The 24,560-nt window shown below is 43.8% G+C and overlaps 1 protein-coding gene across 4 annotated transcripts in view; it reads left to right on the forward strand.

Annotated features, from left to right (window-relative positions):
* The window catches only part of CDH12 (cadherin 12), a 652,231-nt gene that overhangs the window by 18,725 nt on the left and 608,946 nt on the right, over positions 1–24,560 (forward strand). The window lies entirely within an intron of this gene.

Here is a 24,560-nt window from a genome sequence, read left to right on the forward strand (position 1 = left end):
TTGTCACTTCCCCATTTATTATCCCGTAATTAGACGGCCACTAATCAGGCCTTCTGATTGGCCAAAGGGATTTTAGATATAATTGACTATAGCTCACCATTGCAACAATGCAAAGGGGAAAGATAATCATGAAATAATTTGTGGTAGGAGAAGACAAAACCGGATTCTTTAATAATAAAAATAATACCGTGAACAGACCTGCATGTTTAGAGGTGAGTAATTTAGTGCGGCTAATGAAATGCTTCTCCTGTACAATGACAGAGTACTTTTTCAATACCTAATATTTATGCATATGTGATTTTTGGAATGCAGCATAGATCAATACTGTAGAGGAAAGCAAAGCATTCATCTTGGTTTGGACTTGTATGTAATACATTCTGCATACTTTGCTTAACATCAAAACCCAATAAATAGACCAAATGGATGATGATGATGGCACATCTCCGGGGTCATTATATCCTAATTGTAGCATCTTAATGCCGAGTGCAAGATTTAATTAAATCTTAAAATGGATCAGGTTTTGCCAATCTGGCCTGGCCAAGGCACCATATTTTCTTTGAAGTTCTTCCTCCGCTATCTACAAATGCTTGTTTTCTTTCAAAGGACTGGTGTACAAAGCCACTGTTGCTTTAGGTCATGCGCATGCGCTTTCATGTTTTTCCCTGCCCTGGCATGGCCTCTGCTCAGATAGGTTTTACAAGATTTATAGTATTTTTAACCAAAGGGCATGCCTGGAGAAAGAAACTGAATGTGCTTCTCACACGCAGGAATTCTACTGCAGGGCAGATCTACACACATGGTTTTTAACATTAAGGAATGGTTTTGATAACGTAGATAGACACATGACATCCTACCTTTTATGTTCATAATGCATTATGAACTTGTATCTTGTATCGCTTAATTCTTATTCATTTTATGCTGCTAAATTGGTGAAATACTGCTCATATGTCCCTATGTAGTGTTTTACCTCTTTCTTTTTACTGGATTCAAACTCTGATCCACCTGCAATGGTATTTGAGTGGCAGATAACAAAGGACACAGAGGGAGGGAGGAGGAATTAAAATGTGGCACCAGAAGGTGGAGCAGAGCAACCAGCGTTCAGCAGCAGGCAAAGAAACTGTTCCTTATAAATGGTGTGGCTGGGTATTACAGTGGTACCTCTAGTTACGAACATAATTTGTTCCAGAGGTCCGTTCTTAAGCTGAAACCGTTCTTATCCTGAGGCACGCTTTCGCTAATGGGGCCTCCTGCTGCACATGTGCCACTGGCGTGCAATTTCTGCTCGCATTCTAGGGCAAAGTTCACAACCAGGAATAACTACTTCCGGGGCGGCAGAGCTCGTAACCTGAAGAGTTCGTAACCAGAAGCATTCGTAACCAGAGGTACCACTGTACTTAGGGGTTACCATACATCCCAGAATTCCTGGACATGTACTCTTTTGGGGGTCCTACATGCCCATCCGGGGGGAATTTTACATTTTAAAGCAAATGTCCTGAATAATAATAATAATAATAATAATAATAATAATAATAATAATGTGTGCTGGTGGCTCTGGTTCAGGCTGTGGCTCTGGAGTGGGCAGCTCAGGGCTATTGGGCAATTGCCTTAGAAAAATGCAACAACTTTTGTGTCTGGATTTTTACTTTTTGAAATATGGCGAATCATAAAGAAGTATGATTTCTTTTTTTAAAAAAGGTCAAAAACATTTTAATTAAGAAGTGTGCCCTGTGATGTTTTAGAACAACATATCTAATATCGCTGTAATAGGGGGAAATAATGCTAACAGGTCAGTGCAGATGCAGCCCAAGAATTTTCTATAGTTTGGATCCCAATGCATTGCTTCTCCCTTTCATGTAGGGGTAGGGGGAGAATGTTGTGCAGCTTAAAACCTTTTCAAACTGATATGAGAACAGAAACACAGCTAACCTTCAGAGTTTGCATTTGCCCAACTGCTGTGGAGTCATTCTCTAACCTCTCCCAGATTTGCAGAGTGCACAAAATAATTATTAGTTGAAAGCAGACCTTTAAAAGGTGCGTATTAGTGAAATTATCATACAGAAATGCTCTATACATGGAGAAATTGCTTGCAAAAATGTGCGTAGTAGATAAAGTTTCTGGGGAAATGTGCAGAAATATCCATGCATATTTTGTGTGTGTGGAAATGTAACCCAAATGTAAGTAACCAGCAGCATAATTGGATTTCTGTTGAGGTACTGATCATTCTTTATTTTTAATTCAGATTAGATGAACACATGAAAACATTAAACATAATAACTATTTCAGCAATGTAAATACATTGAGTCACAACAGCACTGATTGAAGAGAGTCAAAAGAATAGTTTCAGCCTGATCTTAGCCATCTCTCCTCAGAAGTAAATTCCCTCCTTATTTCAGTGAAGTATATTCCCAAGTGCATAGGATTTTAACTTTTGGCTTCAGCATAGAGCTGTCAATGAGCCCTTTAGCTCTGTCAAGCCTTCACCATCATTGCCAAAAAGTGACCAAGTAGCAGTGGGAGATGGTGTCAGGAGATGGCATGGCAGTAATTCCATAGGAAGTGTTGCGTCTATGACCCAAGTGGACACAAATTGGCAGTACAACAGGGAAGAGGAAGAGGGGTGTAGTCGGGACTGGGACACACTGGAGATTGGGAAGGAGAGGTTGGTGTAGGAAGGTGATGGAGGATGATGAGGGGATGGGGGTTATGCATAGGAACCAGAGCAACAGGAGACCCATCACCAGAGCCACAGGTGTCTCTGTGTCCACAAACACAGCGGGCTCGGAGGCCTAAGGAGCAGCAGGCAGGGCACTCCAGGAAGCTGTGGCAGGCAAGGACCCACAGCCCAGCTCCCTAGCTCACCATCTGGGGCTTGCTAGCTCTTGGATGAAGCTGGTGTAGACTCAGGACAGCTGAGGGTCACCTGCCTCAACAAGCCCAGATGCCGCAGTCAGCATGCAAAGTAAAAGAGGGAAGGAGAGCTGAGGTGCTGTGCCTCCATGTTGAAGGACCTCAGTTTAGATGCTCCAAGATGTTTGTGGGACTTTGGACCCGTGGATTGACCCTGGACTGGGGACTTGACTTGCTGTAGTACATAGGGGGTGTGTGTGTGTATGTATCCTAATACATACATAATAATAATCTATGGTTTATCAATGTTCAAAATGCTTTACATATGGTATCCCTGCAAGCTTCACCTTATCTCCCATCTGCCCCTATTTACCACGGACAGCTTGTATTTCCTAGCCCATGATAAAACTGGGGAGAACAGAGGCCTTCATGTTGTCCATCAGCCCCCAGAGAGCAGGTCATTTGGTCACAGTCTTCCCAACTATGGTAAGGTGCATTGTAGTTTTGTTTAGACCATAGTACTCATTGTAACTTTGCATCTTTAAAACGTATTAGCATATGTAAATCTCATGCAAATCTTTCCCCTCTTTTGCCACCTTTTTTGGGTAATGCATGTCCTCTTCTTTTTCGGTGGCGCATAACTGGTCACCCTACTCAGAACAGATGTGCGATTTCGATGTAGGATCTTCCTTGGTCACACAGCTGAGTGTCTTCACCACCATGATGTTCAGCGGCCACTTATCTTCCTGGCAGGAAATGTTCACCTGCTGAATTTCTGAGGCAATGCCCTTTAAAGGAACAAGAATGGGACAAAAAAGTGGTATCTCTCATTATTGCTTCTCTACTATTGATAACACCTTGCCAACAAAGGTTCGTATAGTTAAAGCTATGGTTTTCCCAGTAGTGATGTATGGAAGTGAGAGCTGGACCATAAAGAAGGCTGACCGCTGAAGAATTGATGCTTTTGAATTATGGTGCTGGAGGAGACTCTTGAGAGTCCCATGGACTGCAAGAAGATCAAACCTCTCCATACTGAAGGAAATCAGCCCTGAGTGCTCACTGGAAGGACAGATTGTGAAGCTGAGGCTCCAGTACTTTGACCACCTCATGAGAAGAGAAGACTCCCTGGAGAAGACCCTGAAGGAGAAGGGGGCGACAGAGGACAAGATGGTTGGATAGTGTTTTTGAGGCTACCAGCATGAGTTTGACCAAACTGCGGGAGGCAGTGGAGGACAGAAGTGCCTGGCGTCCTCTGGTCCATGGGGTCACGAAGAGTCGGACACAACTAAACGACTAAACAACAACAACACTATTGATAAATGCGTTCTGCCCTTCTGAAACTTTTGCACGGAAGTTAGAATTCAGAGACACCTCCCACTCTTCCCTTGATTTCTCTTTTTCTCCTAAATGGAAAAGGTAAAGATTCTGAAGACATTGCTCCAAGGAAGATACAGAGAAAAGAATATTTTTCCGAGCAGAAATGCGGTTCAAGAAAGTGGAAACGTCTGGAAAGCCTGCCCATGGGACTAATAATTCTTTGGTAATGATATGCAGCTGCAAGCTGTTTAGCTCCTAGCTGCACTTGCTAGGGAGCCCAGCAGCCTAGCCTAGCTATCTGCAAATAACATTTGTTATTTCCTCAAGCCAAAACACACTCATTCAGAGTTAGCCTATAGTGATCTCCCCATAACTGTTTCTTTGCCAGTTTCATATAATTCCACAAGGCTTCTTTCTATTATATTTTATACCATCTCTCTTAGGAAGGTGAAATACACAGCTGAATGAAAATGGACTCTCGACATTTCCCACACCATTTGTGGGTGGCAAAATTTGGAAGGGAGGGCAGTTTGCTAAATACAGTGGTACCTCGGTTTAAGAACAGCCCTGTTTAAGAACTATTCGGTTTATGAATCTGCAAAACCGGAGGTAGTGTCCTGGTTTGCGAACTTTACCTCGGTCTAAGAATGGAATCTGAGTGGTGGAAGGGCACCAGTGGCGGGAGGCCTCATTATGGAAAGCGAGCCTTGGTTTTAGAACGGACTTCCGGAACAGATTAAGTTCGTAAACCAAGGTACCACTGTATATATTTCAAGGGATAGAGTTGAATTTTTCAAGTCCCCCCCCCCGAAAATTCTCTTCTGAGAAAAGTTCGGCTCACTTAAAAACAACAAAACAACAACAACAACCCTGCACTGCTTGTTCCTGTTCGTGGCTGAAGAAAGCAAAGGACTAAGATAAGAGTTCTGGAAGGCACTCAGTTCCCACAGATTTTGGAATGTGGGAGAAGCCATAACCATTAAAGTGGCATGATAGTGCTTTACATCAGTGTTTCCCAACTGGAGGCCATATGGCCCCCTGGGGTCACCCACAGGATATTCCAAGGGGGTCACAGGTGAAAATTGTGTAAATAGAGGGTTACAGCATGAGGCTAGAAGGCCACAGAGGGAAGTGAGAAGTGAAGGTGGGGAGAAGCACTTTTTAAAAATCCCGATTGGCTGACCCCTTGGCAAATCATAAGTGGGTAAAGGGGCAGCCCACCAGGACCTAACACTGCTTTTTGTCATGTGCATTTTCTTGGAGCAGTCCTGGTTTGTTTACAGTGGGAGGGTGCAATTGCTAAGGTTCTTGCTTTGACCAGTAGAGCCCGCAATCCAGACCTCCCAGGTCAGGTAAGTGCAGTGGTGAGGTGGCAATGGGTAGGGCTGGGCGAGCTGGAGCTTCTTGTTGCCGCCGCCAGTGCTGGGCCCAGTGGCAGCCTGGGCCTGACTCTGCAAGGTTCAGGGTGCAATCCACCCCAGGGCCTTCAGATGTTGCTGAGGGTGCAGGGCCTGTCGGCAGTGCTGCTGACTTGCATCTGGTAAATAACTGTCTACGCAGAAGAAAGCCACACTGAGGTAAGTGTGTGTGGGGCTATAGTGCTTTATCTAGGCAGCCAGGGCTCCTCCGGATGACAAGATCTTTTTGCACCAGGTCAGTGAGGACCACTTGCTTTTTGAAATTCTCCCATATATGCAGAACTCCATGTGTGCCTTCTGGACTTTATCTGTAGGTTGCCCCCTCTGTGTCAAAGAAGGTAAAGGTAAAGGACCCCTGACCATTAGGTCCAGTCGGGACCGACTCTGGGGTTGCGGTGCTCATCTCGCTTTACTGGCTGAGGGAGCCAGCGTACAGCTTCCGGGTCATGTGGCCAGCATGACTAAGCCACTTCTGGTGAACCAGAGCAGTGCACGGAATCGCCGTTTACCTTCCCGCCGGAGTGGTACCTATTTATCTACTTGCACTTTGATGTGCTTTCAAACTGCTAGGTGGGCAGGAGCAGGGACCGAGCAACGGGAGCTCACCCCGTCACGGGGATTTGAATCACCAACCTTCTGATCGGCAAGTCCTAGGCTCTGTGGTTTAACCCACAGCGCCACCTGCATCCCTTTCCTGTGTCAAATAACTGGGGTCAAATAAGTGTTGTTTACTTTCTATAATACATTGAAGATGGATCTCCCTTGGGAGGTTGTGGACTCTCCTTCCTTGGAGGTTTCTAAGCAGAGGTTGGATGGCCATCGGTCATTGATGCTTTAGCTGAGTTCCCTACATTGCAGGGGGTTGCACTAGAATGATGACCCTTGTGGTCCCTTCCAGCTCTATGATTCTATGTTTATCTGCTTCAACAATATTTCATTATGTTCCTATCACTTTATGTAATTGTATTTGGTATAAATTATAAAAAATATAAATAAAATGTGTACTATTTACAAACAAAACATTCAAATAGCTGCCTTTCTACTGGTAGGATGGGGGCAGCGGCGTAGCCAGGATTTTAGTTAGAGGGGCAGAACCTCAGATTTGTATTGATTGGTGTTGGTTTTTACTTTGTTGGGGGGGCAGCTGCCCCCTGTCCCCCTTGACTACACCCATGAGGGGGGCCACAGGAAGGAAAAAAGGTTGGAAGGGGGCCACGGTCAGAAAAAGGTTGGGAAGCACTGATTTATATGAATGTTGTGGGTGAGTGGTGTATGTGGGTGTGTGATGACTAACTTCAGTCCATTGATTTTCTGGAAATTCCCTGAATATGCCACCAGATGATGATGATGATGATGAAATAAATACTTGCAGTCTTATAATTAAAAGACCATTGTAAATTAATTGAATGACAGTTTATTGCAAAGTTTATAATCTTTCTCTCTTTCTTTTTTATATGCTATGCTTTATGAAATTTATTGAGCTACAAGGCATGAAAATACATGATAAAAAAACCTTGTTAATAGCAATGCACCTAATGGCTATAAATACATCAGATAAAAATTCATTTACTGCACTGCTTAATTAGCTGCCACCTATTTCCACAACTAGATGAAATCTGGTTTACAGAGCCATGCGATGCAGGATTGCTATTTTTTCTGCCCATTTAGGAAGGTTAAGAATGCAATTAATTGGGAAGGTAAACATCCAGTTGTTTGCTAAGCTCTGCCATAATGGTGTGCAAACACATACGGGACATTTTGATAAGTTTGCTTTCTGCAATCTGTGGATTGATAAAGGCCCATTTTGTACAAACGATGCACTGTTCTGCTTCCAAAAAAAGCATTTTGCCTAGGGTTGTTGTTTGTTCTTAAAGACAATTTACAGTAGGTGAATACAAATATGCGGCTCATTTTACGAGCAAACGTGATGCATTTGCCCAACTCATAAAGCTTCTGGAGGGATTTTAATTTCACACAACTGTAAGGCTGTATTTCCTCAGAGCTACAAGGCTCCTCTTTTCTTCAGTTGAAGGTCTGAATTCCCTCAAATGTCATCTATTGGAGGGCTACATGTAGGCAGTGGGCGGAGCCTGAGTCAAAAGTGTTCCACCCATTTCTTTTTGTCTCTATTCTAATCCCTCTTCTCTCTGGCCCCATTTCAATCAGTATCATTCTACTTTTAACAGTCATGGCTTTCTTCAAAGAATCCGGCACACCCAGACCATTGACCATGTTAGGTGAGGCTGATGGGAGTTGTAGCCTAACAATTATAAGCTCCCTAACTCTGCCCAAAGGTGTTGTATCAGGAATGTGAGAAGCTCCTGAGTGTCCAGGAATTAACTTTTCCAAGGCTTTGTTGACGCTGATGCAACTATGACAGAAGTACAAAAACCTTGGCTTCCCCTTCAGAGTGCCTTTTCATTTCTCCTCTCTCTCAGAATGGCCGTTCTCTCGTGGAGTACTCGAAATAAATAAGCACACTTCAGATGATTCTCAGAACCAAACTCATAATTGTTGCCATTCCCCCCCCCCCCTCACTCCTTTAGGCCCTCTTAATTGGCTCTCCCATATCTCAGCTTATGTGCTGCATGTCCTTTCACACTTGTGGTGTCTTCCCCATTTACATCTCTATCGCCAACAGGCAGCAGATCTCCCCTTGGAGGGAAGAGCATCTCTTTGGCAAACAAACACAAGGTGACAGCTTAGCTAGCACTAGCTAGGAGAAGCTCAAAAGAACTAGCTGGATGATTTCCCCTGTTGTAGAATGTATTAAAAAGGGACCGTGAATAGGATAAAGCAGGCAGAGATTCATCTTGAAGTTATTCCATTTATTTGGCAATGACAAGTCAAGATGGGTGACTCTAGAAATTGCTTGAGTGGTGAATCAAAATCCCTGGTGATATAAATACATGTCCTGCCTAAGTCATATTTATAATTGGAAAATAGCAATTTACTGAAACCTTGATGGCCTACATGAAGTTTGAGCTTGGATTAGCCCTTTCTCGAATTAGGCAGAAGGCCACCAAGATCTTGTATATTTTGTTGGTTACAGAACAACCTTGTATTCCCATTCCTACTAGGACGAGGTAGTTAATGTCTATGGCTGCCCAAAGGATCCAAATGGTCCCCAGCTTGGGAGTTGGGATGGAATGGGCCTTATTTTGTCTTGTGTTTTTGAATTGGGGGAAGTTAGGATTTGGTGGCATAGCTATCCCCCTCCTTTTCCATGCTGTTCTTGCCCCATCCATGACTCCAACCTGTATGAGGGAATCCCTGAGGGATTGGGAAATTTGTGGTTTTAGCAGCTTAGCCAGTGGAGTAAAATTTAACGTGGCATCAGGAATCTTTCACCTTGTCCTAATGTCTTTGGATGTAAGGTTGCAGAGCAATAATGGTGGCACATGAAAGGAGCTTTTCCCTCCATGCAAATGAGCGCAAATTTATGTTAACTTGCTGAACAACTTACTAACTGCTGACTATTAATTCAGCATTCATTCAGCACATCTGGCATTAAATAGTGTAGTAGCTCAGTTCTGTTCCTCTGTGACTGTTGCTGGTCTCTGAATTTTAAATTTAGCACAGTCAGTCTGAAACTGGAGAATCCATCAGCACTGAAACACTTTGCCTCTCTTTTCTCTCTGTTTGTACGAAGGGTAGCAGTTTGGAATGTGATTTTCTAAGTGAATATGGCCTCTTTTTCATGGACAGGTGGCAGCTAACAGAGCCGAGATGTTGGGTGTGAGGTGACTGAAATGAGTCTGACTGCCTCACTGACTGGAGAACTTGGCTCCTCCAGAGAGAAATGCCTTGCTCCCAGTCCTTCTGGTGTAGCTTCTATGAAGCAATGGCCCTTCAAGGTGCTGCAGCTGCAAATCTTGTAATTTGGTTTAGCAACACAATTCTAGGCAACAACTGATGTCATGAGAAGATCATATTAGCAACCAAATGTTTGTCTTATATGGTTTTCACAAATGTATGTGTGGGAAGAACAGGATTGCATGTGCTGGCTCCATACTCCCATTGTGCTCTCATCTGCAGCATGGCCTAAGTCCAGCAGACATTGGCCCTAAATGCACAATCGGGGGGGGGGGGGAATGAGAGTAAATCGTATATTCCAAGCCAAAAAATGCATGCATGGTACAGGACACCTTTTGCTAACTGGATGGTGGACTGATTAGATGTTTGGCATTGTAGGGGCGTGGGGATTTCAATAGGCAGATGTTTACTGTTTTGGATTAGGTTTTTGCACTTGGGTGGATGCTGCGAGAGATGTGGATGAGTGTAGAAACCTCTAGCTTTTGTGTGGTTGAAATACAACCAACTGTACAAAGGTAAATGTTGCATCCATTGTTCCCCACCTACTTGCCTCTGGCCATATTGACCTGTGTTTCTGGTCATGTCTGCCTTTGACATGTGGCCACTATGAGGGAATGTAGCCCTTTGGTTGAAAAAGATTCCCCGCTCCAGATCAATACATCCACCCCTTTGCTTCCTCTAGAATCCAGTAGATTGTGATAGTATATGATAAACCACAACAGATTGTAGGCTATCACCAAGGACAAATAGCTCCTATGTTGCATTAATGCACTTATTTTGTTAATCTTTTTCAGCTATGTCAACTGAATTTTAATTGGTATAAGGCAGAGGTTTTCAACCTTTTTGGGTCCACAGCTCCCTTGACCAATTACATTCTTTCTGTGGCACCCATGTGGGGCTCAGGAACCCAGTTATGTTACCCCTTGCCTGCAGAGCAGGCAACCCCTCACCACTTTTCAAACACCCTCCCTTGTGGAGTGTTCCCTCACTCTCCTCTCCTCTTCCTTCTTCTTGGGAGTCCTCTGGGCAGTTGCTGCTGCCACTCCTGGTCTCTGAGCTGTCCCCCACTGCCCCAAAGAGAGATTCCTCCTCACACTGCCCCACAAGGGCCTGGGAAGCACCCCTTGGTCACCCCCAGTGGCACCATTCACCTGGGGAGCTTGTAGACAGGGCTGCTGCAACAAACAACTGTGCAAGCCTTTGGGAGGCAGAGATGCAAGAGGGCATCAGCGGAGGAAGGGAAGGAAAGAGGGATGGAGCCCAGTGTTGCCTGCGCCACCCTGACCATCATTCAAAGCACCCCAGAGTGCCACAGCACACTGGTTGAAAACCACTGGTGTAAGGCAAGTACTGTTTGTGCCCAGTGGCTACTGTGAGTATGGGTTAGAGCAAAACAGAAATTTCTCCGAAGACATTTTCTTGAGAAATTTGCTCCGATTTCCCTTTTTTCTCACCAGTATACCGTATTTTTCCGTGTATTGGATGCCCCCATGTATAGGACGCCCCCTATTTTTGGGGACCCCAAATTAAGAAAATGGGAGGGAAATTGCACTTACTTGTTGAAATTTTGGGGGGACGATTGCCCAGAGGCTAACAGCCCCATGAGTCTAACAGGCCGCCTATCAGCTGTTCCCTCCCCAGCAATCACTGAGCTTTGGGGGAGGCAGAGTTGAGCTTCTTTGGGGGGGGGAGTGGGCAGACTGTCAAGAAAGTTGCAATAGCAGAAGGGAAGGGGACAGTAAAATATCAGGTAAAAGAAAGAAGCCATGCTACTTCCACTGCTGATGCTACTTTCCTGCTACAATTTTTGCTTTCTGCCGCTTGTCTTGATAATCAAGAAGGGATTCATTGCATTCCTTGTATTTCTCACAAAATAATAATAATAATAATAATAATAATAATAATAATAATAATAATAATATAACTGCAGCAGAAAGTAATTCTAAGATATTATACATTTTCTGTGCGTATTACAGGCACTGTATATTGTATATATTGTGCCTGAAGTATGAATGTCAAATGAATGAATTCTTCGGTCCTGTCCTGCTCTGCTAACAATGTGGGCAGCTGCTTTCTCTTGACAGCCTCTGTGCCTAATTTTATGTGCCAAACCTGGAAAACTACCCTCTCTGTTTTTCATTGAGTTTGAAGGGGGAGGGGAGTCTACTGACAGTTCGATGCCACTTTGAAAGATGTGTCTTTCAAAAAAATAATAATTTCAATCAATTCTTTTGCACCAAGGCACAGGAATAAAAGAAATGATATTAAACCTGTTTACTGCTTCATAAGAACATTCATTTCAGAGAGCAGCAATAAATCTGCTGGAGGTGGGTGCTTGTGGAACGGGAATAGCTGGCTCACCATTAGTTGTGCTTTTTGAGAGATGTGACCACAAGCCAATGAAATGGCAGAGCCAATATACTACTCATCATGCCAGCAAATATACAGGCCTCTAGGCTGAAGGACAAGAAACTGAGTTTGGTTTCTCTTTAATTTTCCAGAGCAAATAATAATGCCTTTTGTTTTTTCATAGATGGAACTGAGCATGTAGAAGGGGATGGAAACGGGGGATCAATACTGATTTAATTTTCAGATCCACTTCAAATACTAACCAGCAATAAGACAGTTGGAATACTTTGGGGGATAAATTATAGAGAAATTGCAGCGAGTGTTTCTGTGTGCGTTTTCATGACAGTGAAAGGACACTGAAAGGAAAATCTGGAGATTCCAGCTTTCACGCTTATGTCAGGGCTGCAAAAATGGTCCATCACTCTGTACCTTGGGGCTGTGTAACAGAATTGTTTCATTTGCTTCTTTCCTCTACCTGTCAATGGAATTCCCTGCAAGAGGTGAACACAGTATTTGTGTGTTGCAAACATAAAATACATGGGGGAGGCGATGATATGTGGGAAAACAGTATCCCCATGTAGAGCTGTGTTGTTGCAACAGGAACTCTTTTTTGTCATTTAGTCGTGTCTGACTCTTCATGACCTTTAAGTTATGTTTAGCAAAGCATTAAGTGTCGCTATACATATGTTCAATTAATAATCTGTCACAACCATTTCCCCTAGTAAATGCATAACTTTATGACTTCCTCATAGTGCCAAAGGGCTGAACTACATGTTACACACCAAACATGGGATTCCAAATTCTTTGTTTTCTGCCAAATGTGTAAAGTAGAGAATGGGGAGGGAGATTCCTAGAGGAGTAATGGTGGGGATGAAGGATGGCACATAAGCTTTTCCAAATGGATGATTCATCTCCAACTTCTTATCCTAGATGTTTTTTTCTGTCCATGCTAAGGAGACACACCTAAGAATTTGTGCAAATAATTAGATGTGTGTGAGGAGCAGCACGAGTTACATATGAAAAGTGTTGGGTGATTAAAGCACCCTCCACCTGCCCACTATATCTCCCCTGCACATATGCTCTCTGATCCAGGTGTTTCTGCAAGCATCTGCTCTGACACAGGTTTCTCCATTGCCATTTTAGTGGACCAGATATAATTTGAAATTGGAGAAACAGACCTACTAAGCCTGACACCAAAGAGAATTTGGATTACTCTGGGTTAGTGATGATCATTTCCACCACCATGGCACTATGAAAAACAGCAGAATATTGTGAGAGATATTCTGCCAGACATAATCTGAAATAATCATCTGAAGTTGATCATCTTAAGAGTGCCAGTTTCGGAACTGGAGGGGCCAAAATATGTAGGCTTTCGTGGGAGGAGGTGGCACCCCTGATCCTGTGCATGCCTCCATATGCAGACGTCTATGTATGTAGGTTCCTTCTTTTCTGACATCCATAGTGAATGTTGGGAGGTGGGGAGTCAAATGTTGTGGTTTTCAACATGTGGAGCCTCTTCATGATATCATAAGCTCAAGGGGACTAAAGATGCCATGCTAGCAACACAGTTTCAAATTCATCAACATTTTAGTTCAGATTTCACCTAAAATACACATTTCTCTGTGTTATTTTGCTTAATACACATATTTCCGCAAGCAATTCCCCCTAACAGAAGACAGACAAATAGATTATTATGTCAACTGCTCCTGGATATATGCATTTTTGTATACATTATTGGGCTGGAGAACTGCATCACAAAATTCAGAGAAGTGCGGATTGAACAGGATACCTGTGTTTTGGTTTGCATTTTTTTTCAGGAGGTGTAAATTCAGTAGGTTTGCACACAAAGGCAGACAGAGGCAAATTTGTCTCCCATTAATCCCTAGCAGAAGATGTAGACTATATGTGCAAAACTTGTGATTTTCTGTGCAAAGCACTCAGGGCTGGAAAGGTGAGGCATCCACCTCAGGTGGCAGGATCCACAGGGGCAGCATTTTGTTGTTGTTGCTGCTGCGCTCCTCCCTTCTTCCCAATGTAGAGGTCCCCCCACTTCTTTGTTCCTGTTATAGGTCTTCAGTCACCCCTTCTGCCCTGACAGGGGGATATTTTGTGCTTTACCTCAGGTGCCAAAATGTTTTGGCCCAGCCCTGCAAACCACGTCCTCCCACTTTTTAGGCCACCACTTTTTCTTGCACGCAGTATAATCAAGACATTTATTAAGTCCCAGGGTGGAGGGAAGGAGACAATATCCTTCAGTATCTCACTGGGTAAAGGTAAAGGGACCCCTGACCATTAGGTCCAGTCACGGATGACACTGGGGTTGCAGCACTCATCTCGCTTTACTGGCCGAGTGAGCCGGCGTACAGCTAATCATGCTGGTCATGTGGCCAGCATGACTAAGCTGCTTCTGGCATACCAGAGCAGTGCACAGAACCGCCGTTTACCTTCCCGCCAGAGTGGTACCTATTTATCTACTTGCACTTTGACGTGCTTTCGAACTGCTAGGTGGGCAGGAGCTGGGACCGAACAACGGGAGCTCACCCCGTTGCGGGGATTCGAACCGCCGACCTTCGGATTGGCAAGCCCTAGGCTCTGTGATTTAACTCACAGTGCCACCCGCGCTCACTAGTTTGTTACAATTGGCTTACTGTGTCACTGACAGTGGGGGGAGAAGCCACAGAAGCTGATGCAGTAGTCCGGCAACTACAGGAGTAGGTCTGAACATAGGAGCCAAATCCTAGGAGCTGAGGACACTCCCCCCAATAAAATATTTGAGGGGGCCTCAAATTTGACGGGCATTGCCATTCAAATGGTGTGCATGTTCTGTGTCTTGTGATCGATTATGTGGGGTGGAGTTCATTTGGACTCCCCAGTATTTTATTCAAGTTGGCTCCCCTGGGGCTCAGTTACAACTAACTTTGGCTAGAATGTCCCCAAATACAGTGGTACCTCAGGTTACAGATTCTTCAGGTTATAGATGCTTCAGGTTACAGACTCCACTCACCCAGAAATAGTACCTCGGGTTAAGAACTTTGCTTCAGGATGAGAAGAGAAATTGTACAGTGGCAGCACGGCGGCAGCGTGAGGGCCCATCAGCTAAAGTGGTACCTCAGGTTAAGAACAGTTTCAGGTTAAGGATGGACCTCCAGAACGAATTAAGTTCTGAACCCGAGGTACCACTGTACATTTAAATGGAAGCAGATTACATATTCAGCTGCAAGTCACTATTAAGGGGGAAATGACATGAATCATGAGATATTTGATTAGGAGCATAGTTTGGAAGGCTCTGCTTCATGAAAATCTTCCTGGGAGCAGGAAGCTACAAGGGCAGATGGAGGGCAGACTAGAACCTTTCCTCTTATTCAGCTAATTTTATTATGGGATGGAGTTTTGGATTTTCTTTCCTTTTTTAACCTGGGGGGCATTTTTAAATGACACCCCCTATGTAATGTGGCATCTTTCTGTACCTGTGCATGCGCTCTCTCTCTCTCTCTCTCTCTCTCTCCATCTGCACTCTTAAGTGATAAAGGTACCCCTGCCCGTACGGGCCAGTCTTGACAGACTCTGGGGTTGTGCGCCCATCTCACTCAAGAGGCCAGGGGCCAGCGCTGTCCGGAGACACTTCCGGGTCACGTGGCCAGCGTGACATCGCTGCTCTGGCGAGCCAGAGCTGCACACGGAAACGCCGTTTACCTTCCCGCTGGTAAGCGGTCCCTATTTATCTACTTGCACCCGGAGGTGCTTTCGAACTGCTAGGTTGGCAGGCGCTGGGACCGAGCAGCGGGAGCGCACCCCGCCGCAGGGATTCGAACCGCCGACCTTTCGATCGGCAAGTCCTAGGTGCTGAGGCTTTAACCCACAGCGCCACCTGCGTCCCTCTCTCTTAAGTGATACAATCTACTAAATTTCCTCAGGACTTTATACCACACTTTTGGCTACACGGGTAGTCCAAGTCCCATTGATCACTTAGAAACAAGATGAGATGTTGAATGGTGTACCTGTGACTTAGCCCAATACTCTGCCTCTCTGAGAGGAGAGATTACTAAGCTTGAAAATAGCCTTTTATGTAGCCTGTCTAGAATAACATGATAAGAATATTGATAGAAAAAGAATCACCTTAGCCAAAAAAAGTCAGTGACATTCAAAGAGCATTCTATAAATGTCAAGGCAGACACATTCTTCTTCTTTTTTTTTAAAAAAAAGTATTTTCTAGGATTCCTTCCACCCCTCACCCACAATTTAGCCACCATCAGATTATTATCAGCACAATAGTTGCATATAGCTGTTCGACACCTTGCAGTAGTAGAAATCCAATTTGGCTGCATGACAGCTGATCATACTGCCTCTCTGTCAAATTATACAAGCTCCTCCTTAGATGTGGTCCTATGCTTATTTGAAAACAAAGTCTTAGTTTGTTCAAAATGCACTTTTCATATGTTTATCTCTCCCCCCCCCATATATGTACAGTGGTACCTCGGGTTACATACGCTTCAGGTTACACACTCTGCTAACCCAGAAATAGTGCTTCAGGTTAAGAACTTTGCTTCAGGATAAGAACAGAAATCAGGCTCCAGCGGCGCAGCAGCAGCAGGAGGCCCCATTAGCTAAAGTGGTGCTTCAGGTTAAGAACAGTTTCAGGTTAAGAACGGACCTCCGGAACGAATTAAGTACTTAACCTGAGGTACCACTGTACATGAAGGGATATATTGCTAGATAAGGCTCCCAACCCCAGATAATAAATTAATTCACTATCCAGAAGACATTTTCTGTTAGAACTTCCTGGCATTTATGAGATGGATTATATCAACCCTATCAGGTTAATAAGGTCTTTTTTTTATTGATTTGGGAACTAGAAGCATTTGACCTTTATTTTGAAAACTGCAGCCCCCAAGGGTCTTTCAATTGTTATTATTATTATTATTATTATTATTATTATTATTATTATTATGCAATAAAACTCACCTTTAAATTCAGTGGATATGCCCTGTAATAAAGATTCTTCACAAGTTTCTGGAATAGTTTGGCTGAGTCCATTTTGTTTTTGTATAATGGAGAACCATTTCTGATGTGATGTATTAGGATGTAAGATGATTGACAAGTCCTGCACACCGGTCAAAATCCCTTGAACTTGGGGATAACCACAGTGCAAGGGGAATTGCTAGACTTATGCTTTGCAAGCACCTCCACTACTTGAAACTTCTGATTTTTGGACTTTTAAAGAAGCATCTCCTTCAAAGCAGTTGCTTCAAAGAGCAGACCTGGGAGGAAAAAGCTGAAAGAAAATGATTTCCCCCCCCCCCCGACTCTGCTCTGACTGCCCATCAGTTGACAGGCAATTGGGAACATGCCTTGATCCAGTAAAAGAGCAACCAGGAGACACTGTAATAATAATAAAATAATAATAATAATAATAATAATAATAATAATAATAATAATAATATACCTCAACCATCTGGCTAGGTTTCCCCAGCTCCCAATTGTTCCTTTAAACCCTTGCTCCCTCACCTGATGTCATGGAAATCCCCCCCCATCCTGCTTTATGAGGAGTGACCATAGTTCAGTAGTAGGACACATGCAGAAAGTCCTGGGTTGAGTCATCTTTGCTAGTGGGAGTGGAACAGAGCCTTGCTCTGAGATTTTGAAAAGATGTTTCTAGTCAGAGTGGACCATAAAGGTAAAAAAAGGTAAAGGACCCCCTGGACAGTTAAGTCCAGTCAAAGGAGACTATGGGGTTGCAGCAGTCATCTCACTTTCAGTCCAAGGTAGCAAGCGTTTGTCCACAGACAGCTTCCCAGGTCATGTGGCCAGCATGACTAAACTGCTTCTGGTGCAACGGGACACTGTAACGGAAACCAGAGTTCACGGAAACATCACTTACCTCCCCGCCGCAGTGGTACCTATTTATCTACTTGTGCTGGTGTGCTTTCGAACTGCTAGGTTGGCAGGAGTTGGGACAGACCACAGGAGCTCATCCGTCACAGGGATTCGAACCGCCGACCTTCTGATCAGCAAGCCCAAGAAGCTCAGTGGTTTAGACTACAGCACCACCTGTGTCTGTGCCAATGCCAAGCTGGTTCAGTAATCTGAGTGCATTCCTAGAGGCACTGGGGTAGTCTTGCATGGATTTCATGAGAATAGAGGAGTTTAAGGGGTGATATGATAGCGATGTTCAAATATATAAAAGGATGTCACATAGAGGAGGGAGAAAGGTTGTTTTCTGCTGCTCCAGAGAAGCGGACACGGAGCAATGGATCCAAACTACAAGAAAGAAGATTCCACCTAAACATTAGGAAGAACTTCCTAACAGTAAGAGCTGTTTGACAGTGGAATTTGCTGCCAAGGAGTGTGGTGGAGTCTCCTTCTTTGGAGGTCTTTAAGCAGAGGCTTGACAACCATATGTCAGGAGTGCTCTGATGGTGTTTCCTGCTTGGCAGGGGGTTGGACTCGATGGCCCTTGTGGTCTCTTCCAACTCTATGATTCTATGATCTACATTACAAGATTTATCTTTTGTTTCAATGTGCTACTTATACTTTGCTTGGTTTTGCTATTATCTATTTTGCTTATGTGCTGCTCTTCCTCACCACTTACATCTTGTTCCCAAGAGGTCCCTTGTCCAGTCACTCATCTGGGCCAACTCCCATAAGCTTCAACACTTGAGCAATATAACATGACCTGGAAATGTCTGTAGCTCAGTCATAAAGCATTTATTTGGCAACACCACAGGAAACAAATCTGTAAGTTTGCAAGGGTAACAATTAATGTGTGCAGCTTCACCTTTCACTCTTGTTAAATCAACTAGAATCATTTAGAGTTATTAGCCTTCCATTGCTTACCCACTCTAAGTTGTACGAATGATATGGCTCTTTTAATATAAAAGGAAAGCTCAAATCTTGTTAATGGTTTCCCTTGTTTTTTAAGACCAACCTTGGTTTATGTCTGCAATGCGTTGAAAAATTGCTACAGTACTGGCCTCCTTTTTTTTTTTTTTTTGTCTGCGGTGTAACAATTAGCTAATTTATCAATATTGTGATCCACACTCTTCCAAACCTCCTTGCAGACTCTTCTGTAAATGCTCCATCTTAGTGGAGATCCCTGTGATTAATGAACCAATTGTAGCTATTCTTATAAAGTACATTGTGGCACGGGGGCATATGGCATGAAAGGTCAGGAATAGCTGTACTGTAACATTGATTAAAGTGCTGAAAATAAGGTATGAACAGAGCAGTGCCTCTCTCTGAAAATCTTGGAACTAGAAGGGGGTCATTAAGCTATCCTTCTTTATTTTTGCCACAGAACCATTCATTAACCCTTTTGCTCCTGATCTAAAGCCCTTTGAATTCAATAAAGAAGCGAGGTAAAGCAACCCTTAAGCATTATCCTGATGAGCTCTCTCCAAACACCCCAGGGAAGCCACCACAGTTGCTATGGTGGCCCTCTCTTTGCTTTCTTTATTCAGAAGATGAATTCAGTTCTTTGGAAATGTTGCCCAAGGTCTGTTCCATTGAATGGCTGGTTATGTGAACCAGCCAAAAAAATAAAATAAAGGAAGCCATTTCCATGATACTCAGTAATCCCCTGGTGATCTGATCCATCTGGTTTTCCTCTCTGGAATTTGTATGAATGTTACTCCTCAAATTAAATGTGAATTTTGCTCGGGGTGAAATCCAGAAGCAGTCCTACTTCAGACATTTCTGTGCAAATGTTGGGAAGAGTCATAATTTTCCTTAGCGGTAAGCTGGGATCCAGAATTATTTTACATATGAGGCAGGGTTTGCTAAAAATAATTACCAGCGTAGTTTCCCCAGTACTCAAATTTGAAGGGTTTGCAACCATACACTGGCTGCTTTGAATGCATGCACACCCCAGTGCCGTTTCCACCTGGGCCAAACATAACACAGGTAGCTGCTATCTATGCATCAAGCATCTCATTTAAATTGGCTCCTGACCTTTACTATGCATAGCGCAAGCTACATAGAACTGCTGCCTTTGTACTGCCTTCCAAAGGCACAACCTTGCGTGTTTCACTCTTTGTTAACAATATCATTAGAGAGCCTAGACAGAGAAATATCTTAACCAATTACTTTGGCCCAAACCCTTAATTGCTTTACAAAGTCGCTAGAGACATTCTCGCCTAGAAACCTGTGGCAACACTTTACATCAGGAATGGGCTGTTGCTCCTGTTGAAGGCCACATTGTCTGGGGGTTTATTTGTTGGGGGGCTGCACTCCAGACATGAGAGAGGCCCAGAGCCAAAAGTGGTTTGTTTTCATCCTCCACCCACCCACATATTTTAATGGCACCTTATCTTTCTGTCTTTTGGTTTTCTTTGGCACTCAAGAAAAAATGGGCCACAGGCTGTGTGAAATTAAGTTGAGGGTTAATCAGGGCAACAGGGACGCGGGGGGTGCTCTGGGTAAAACCTCAGCGCCTAGGACTTGCCGATCGTCAGGTCAGCGGTTCAAATCTCCGCGGCGGGGTGCGCTCCCGTTGCTTGGTCCCAGCGCCTGCCAACCTAGCAGTTCCAAAGCACCCCCGGGTGCAAGTAGATAAATAGGGACCACTTACTAGCGGGAAGGTAAACGGCGTTTCTGTGTGCTGCTCTGGCTCGCCAGATGCAGCTTGTCATGCTGGCCACATGACCCGGAAGTGTCTGCGGACAGCGCTGGCCCCCGGCCTCTTAAGTGAGATGGGCACACAACCCTAGAGTTGGACACGACTGGCCCCTACGGGCAGGGGTACCTTTACCTTTAATTAGGGCAACACCTGTCTACTACAAGAAAGTCTCATGCCAGTGTCTCTTGTGCCTCCATCCTTTGGTCTGAGGAGACCTTGAATACTTCTTCTTGTGTTACTACAACTACTACCACCACCAACACTATCAGAGAACAGGATACCTGAAAGATAGCATTACCCCTTGTATATCCAATTGACCAATACACCAACAAAACAACAATGCGGTAATTGCTACAAATTTTGTCTAAAGGAGAAAAATTAAGGGGGGGGGGGACACAGCAACTGCAGACTTGGCCATACTCAATAATAATAATAATAATAAAACTGCCAGGATGTCCTGGGATGAGTTATATCAATTAGTCCAATAAGCTAATGAACTGATAGTTATAATCTGGGAGTTATGTTTATCACCTCTCTTGTGAATTGGAATGATTATACTCTACTTCCAGACCACGGGGAAAGTGCCAGTACAGTTTATGTAAGAAAATAATTTTGCTAGGAGAGGGGACCACCAACCAGAGCTGTTCTTAGAAACCTCTGAAGGGGTCATTCACTCTCCAAGAGCTTTATCATTCACTAAAGCATCTATGAGATCACTTACTTCTTGTTCTGAAATGGGGGGCCATTCTGGTAACAGCATTAACCAGTCCTGAGTAATAGTTGGTCCATTAGGACTGCTGTTAAATGACTTTACTAAAGTAAATACACCAAGGACTCAGCTATACAGCTGCAAATAAAACATTTTAAGTGTGTTATAAGTGCAATATGCAATGTGACACTAGATGGCGAGCCTTATGGAAAATTCAATGATTCTCTAAAAATGCTTTTAAAAAAAGCATTTTCAGAATGGTTTTTATATGTGTGTAAATTCCACCCAAGTATTAGCTGAGATGCAAAGCATCTAACATAGGATTAAAACCTGTGTCTGAGATCAAATTGCAGAAATGTTTATCCAAGGCTGCCATTCCCAGCTCTTTCCACCGGGTAATCATGAATGACCTCCCCCCCCACCCCATTTAGTAGTTCCTTATAATTTGAATCATAAAGAGCCAAAGTTTCCAGATTAGCTGTTAATCTAAACCTGTCTCATCAGCATTGAACTCCATGTACACTGCCATGATATCTTTGGAAAGTGAGTGAAATACAATGATTAATCAATGCTGAATCCTAACAAATTAAAGACAATTAAGTCTCCAGTGGTGGCTTTGCTTTTTATTTTTATTCCATTTTTACCCTTTCCCTAAGATTGATGTCTGTCTGGGGTGAATACTGTTTTGCTTGGTACAGAATCCAGTTTCTAACAATCTTTGTTACTTGCTAATGATTAAGTGTTTGACCTGAGGTTCAGTGAACAGAGAACCTACTTTTTAGCTCTTGTTTCCCCTTAATTTAAGCCGTGTCTGGTGAGGTCTGGAAACCTCCTGCCTCAAACTTGTAGGGTTTGTTTCATCCCCTGGTTATTAGATGCTGTCTGAACTAAGGAGAGCTGTGTTCCAGGGTCTGGGAGGCAAGTTCTTGATTGAAATGATGGTTAAATTTGTAAGGTCGTGAAAGGTGAAAGAGAAGGGGAGAAAATCAGAGTTTTAAAATACCGATAAACACCTCCAACACAGGGAGGGTGTTTCATACCGTCCACTGGTTAAATTTCAGAACACTTTAGAAATCTAACTTTACTGCAGCATAAGGCTTTTGTTAGATATAGTTGATTACACTGGTTATGCCAGTACAGGCAGGTAGAAAGTCATCTTTAATGCTGGTATTTTCAGTATAAAATGAATGGGGTGAACCAACTCATTGCCTTTCTCATGTGAGGGATTTAGAGCAAATCGAGCAAATCTGAGTAGCATATATACTTCAATTCTTCTCCTTCCCTGATCTGCACGAATGGGGGGAAATAATCTCTTTCTTTCTTTCTTTCTTTCTTTCTTTCTTTCTTTCTTTCTTTACTTGTACAAGTTTGCAATGAAGATGTTCTTTTTAAGGCTGCTTTGGTACTGTACTGTGAAATGCCAAGATCTGCTGGAGAGCACAAGCTGTTGCGTACGGAGCAGATGGCTGGAACTCTGCTAATAAACAAGCATTAACCTGGTACCTGTTGGTGCATCTGGATATAAATCCGTAAGAGGCTGCAGCTGGCAGCAGGGATAAAGAACTAATGATGAGCCTAAGACTGAAGAAAAAGGCAGAGAGGAGAGGGAAAGAACTGGGAAGCTGGGAAAGTGACGCTTAAAATATTAGAGCTTTGTGTGTTTCGCTTTTTGGATCAGAAGCTGCCCTTTCAACAAGGTAGGCTTTTCCCCCATCCAAATACAAAGCAACCAAAATCAATATGAACCTGGGGAGGAGGGGGGGGCATTTGGAAAATTCAGGGCTTGGAGAAGGAGGGAAGTCAATTTCCTGTTTGTGCCAGTACAAACTAGATGGTAGCATGGCTCCCAATTAAAGGCTCTTATGAGCGAAGAAAAAACATCCTTGGAGGTGGCTTTCCTGTTTTTCTGAGCACAACTCACTTCTCTGCCCAACCAGACTTCAGAGGGAATAAGTAGCTAACGAGCACTGGATGGGATTGTGCCATTCAGTTGCTCCTAGGGATGGGACTTGCTGCTTGTCTGTGCTTGTTTCGCACTAATAGTTCTTGTCTTACCAGCCTGGTTTGTGCTGATACATCGGGTCCCTTAAAGAGGGCAGGTATTGTGGTGAGACCTTGAAACCAACACCCCGTGTTGTGGGTGGATGCGATTGGTCAGCCACAACACCTGATTGGTAGGTTCCTCGTAGCTGGGTGCAATCTGGCCAATGGGACACAGTCCAAATGGTTCGAGGGACCTATTTATGCCCATGCACGTGACCCAGAGCTTCCTCTTTCGGTGCGTGCATACAGAACACCTGCTCATCTCTCCCTAGTTTTAGGGCTTTGCGATTGACCTTGCTATGCCGTCGTGTGTCGTCTGTCATTGGGACAGGGGCACGGCAGGAATTTTCCACACTTGGATGATTGGCTGTTGCTATTTGGGTTTCGCCTGCCGCGTAGCAAATTGTCACAACTTGTAAGGTTGCGGATAGGCTCTGGTTCAGGTGATAGGGATGGGAGAATGCTCTTGCCATCCCTATGTGAAGGGTAGTCCATTAAAGGAATCCAGGGACTCGATGGTTTGGTCAACCCTGTGAGGGGGTTGTGCCCGTGCCTGAGTCCAGGGGAGCAGCTGGGAAGTGAACATAATCTGTTCCCGGGGTTTTCACCTACCTCAGGTGTTCACCCTTGGCTGGCCTATGCTGGTGTCCTGGGTCAGTGCTACCTGCATGGCAGAGAGCTAGTCGAACCAGAACCTATGCAACCACTCACTTTCTGTAATCAATAAAGCTGTGGCTTAAATTCTGCTGAAAACCAAAACTAAAATTTGAGTCAAGTGTGAATTTATTTAAGGGGAGAGGTTTATGGGTATGAACACACAATTAGGTGCATCTCCATCGCAGGTATCTCAACTATGAATTCAACTATACTTTTGAGTTTCAGCCAATCAAGCCAAAAACATCCACTCTAGCTCAATATTGAAGTTAAAACTTGTGTAAAAGTTTTCATTTGCAAAGCAGAGAAGTTTGCATTAAGAGGTTCCATCTCTGGGATCAAAGAGAGAAGTTTCTGGACTGTGTCAAAGGACTTAAAGGACTGAACCACATAGTTGAATGCAGTGTGTTACTCCAATACAAATCATCTGTCACCAAGGCACAGAAGAGAATCACAGAACAGTATGTTTTTCTTTCTTTCTTTTTTAAAACACCCTCTTTCCATATTGTATATTTTGCAATATGATATGCTTTAAAGCTGCTAATATCCCCTGCACAACATAAAAAGCATTGCTTTGCCACTTCCACCCCCATTTGGTATTCTACATAATTCTTTACAGCCTTCCTTTACACTCTTCGTTTCAACCAGCCACCTCATGACCAGAGCCTGTCTTTGCCTGCTGTGCACAGACTTCCAACAATATTCATTGTTCTTCAGCTTAGCCTTTTCTTGTTTGAGAGGATTACCTAAAACACCTACACCATGGATAGGCAAACTAAGGCCTGGGGGCCGG

This window comes from Podarcis gaigeae, assembly GCF_964106915.1.
Source record: "Podarcis gaigeae genome assembly, chromosome: 7".
Taxonomy (NCBI): domain Eukaryota; kingdom Metazoa; phylum Chordata; class Lepidosauria; order Squamata; family Lacertidae; genus Podarcis; species Podarcis gaigeae.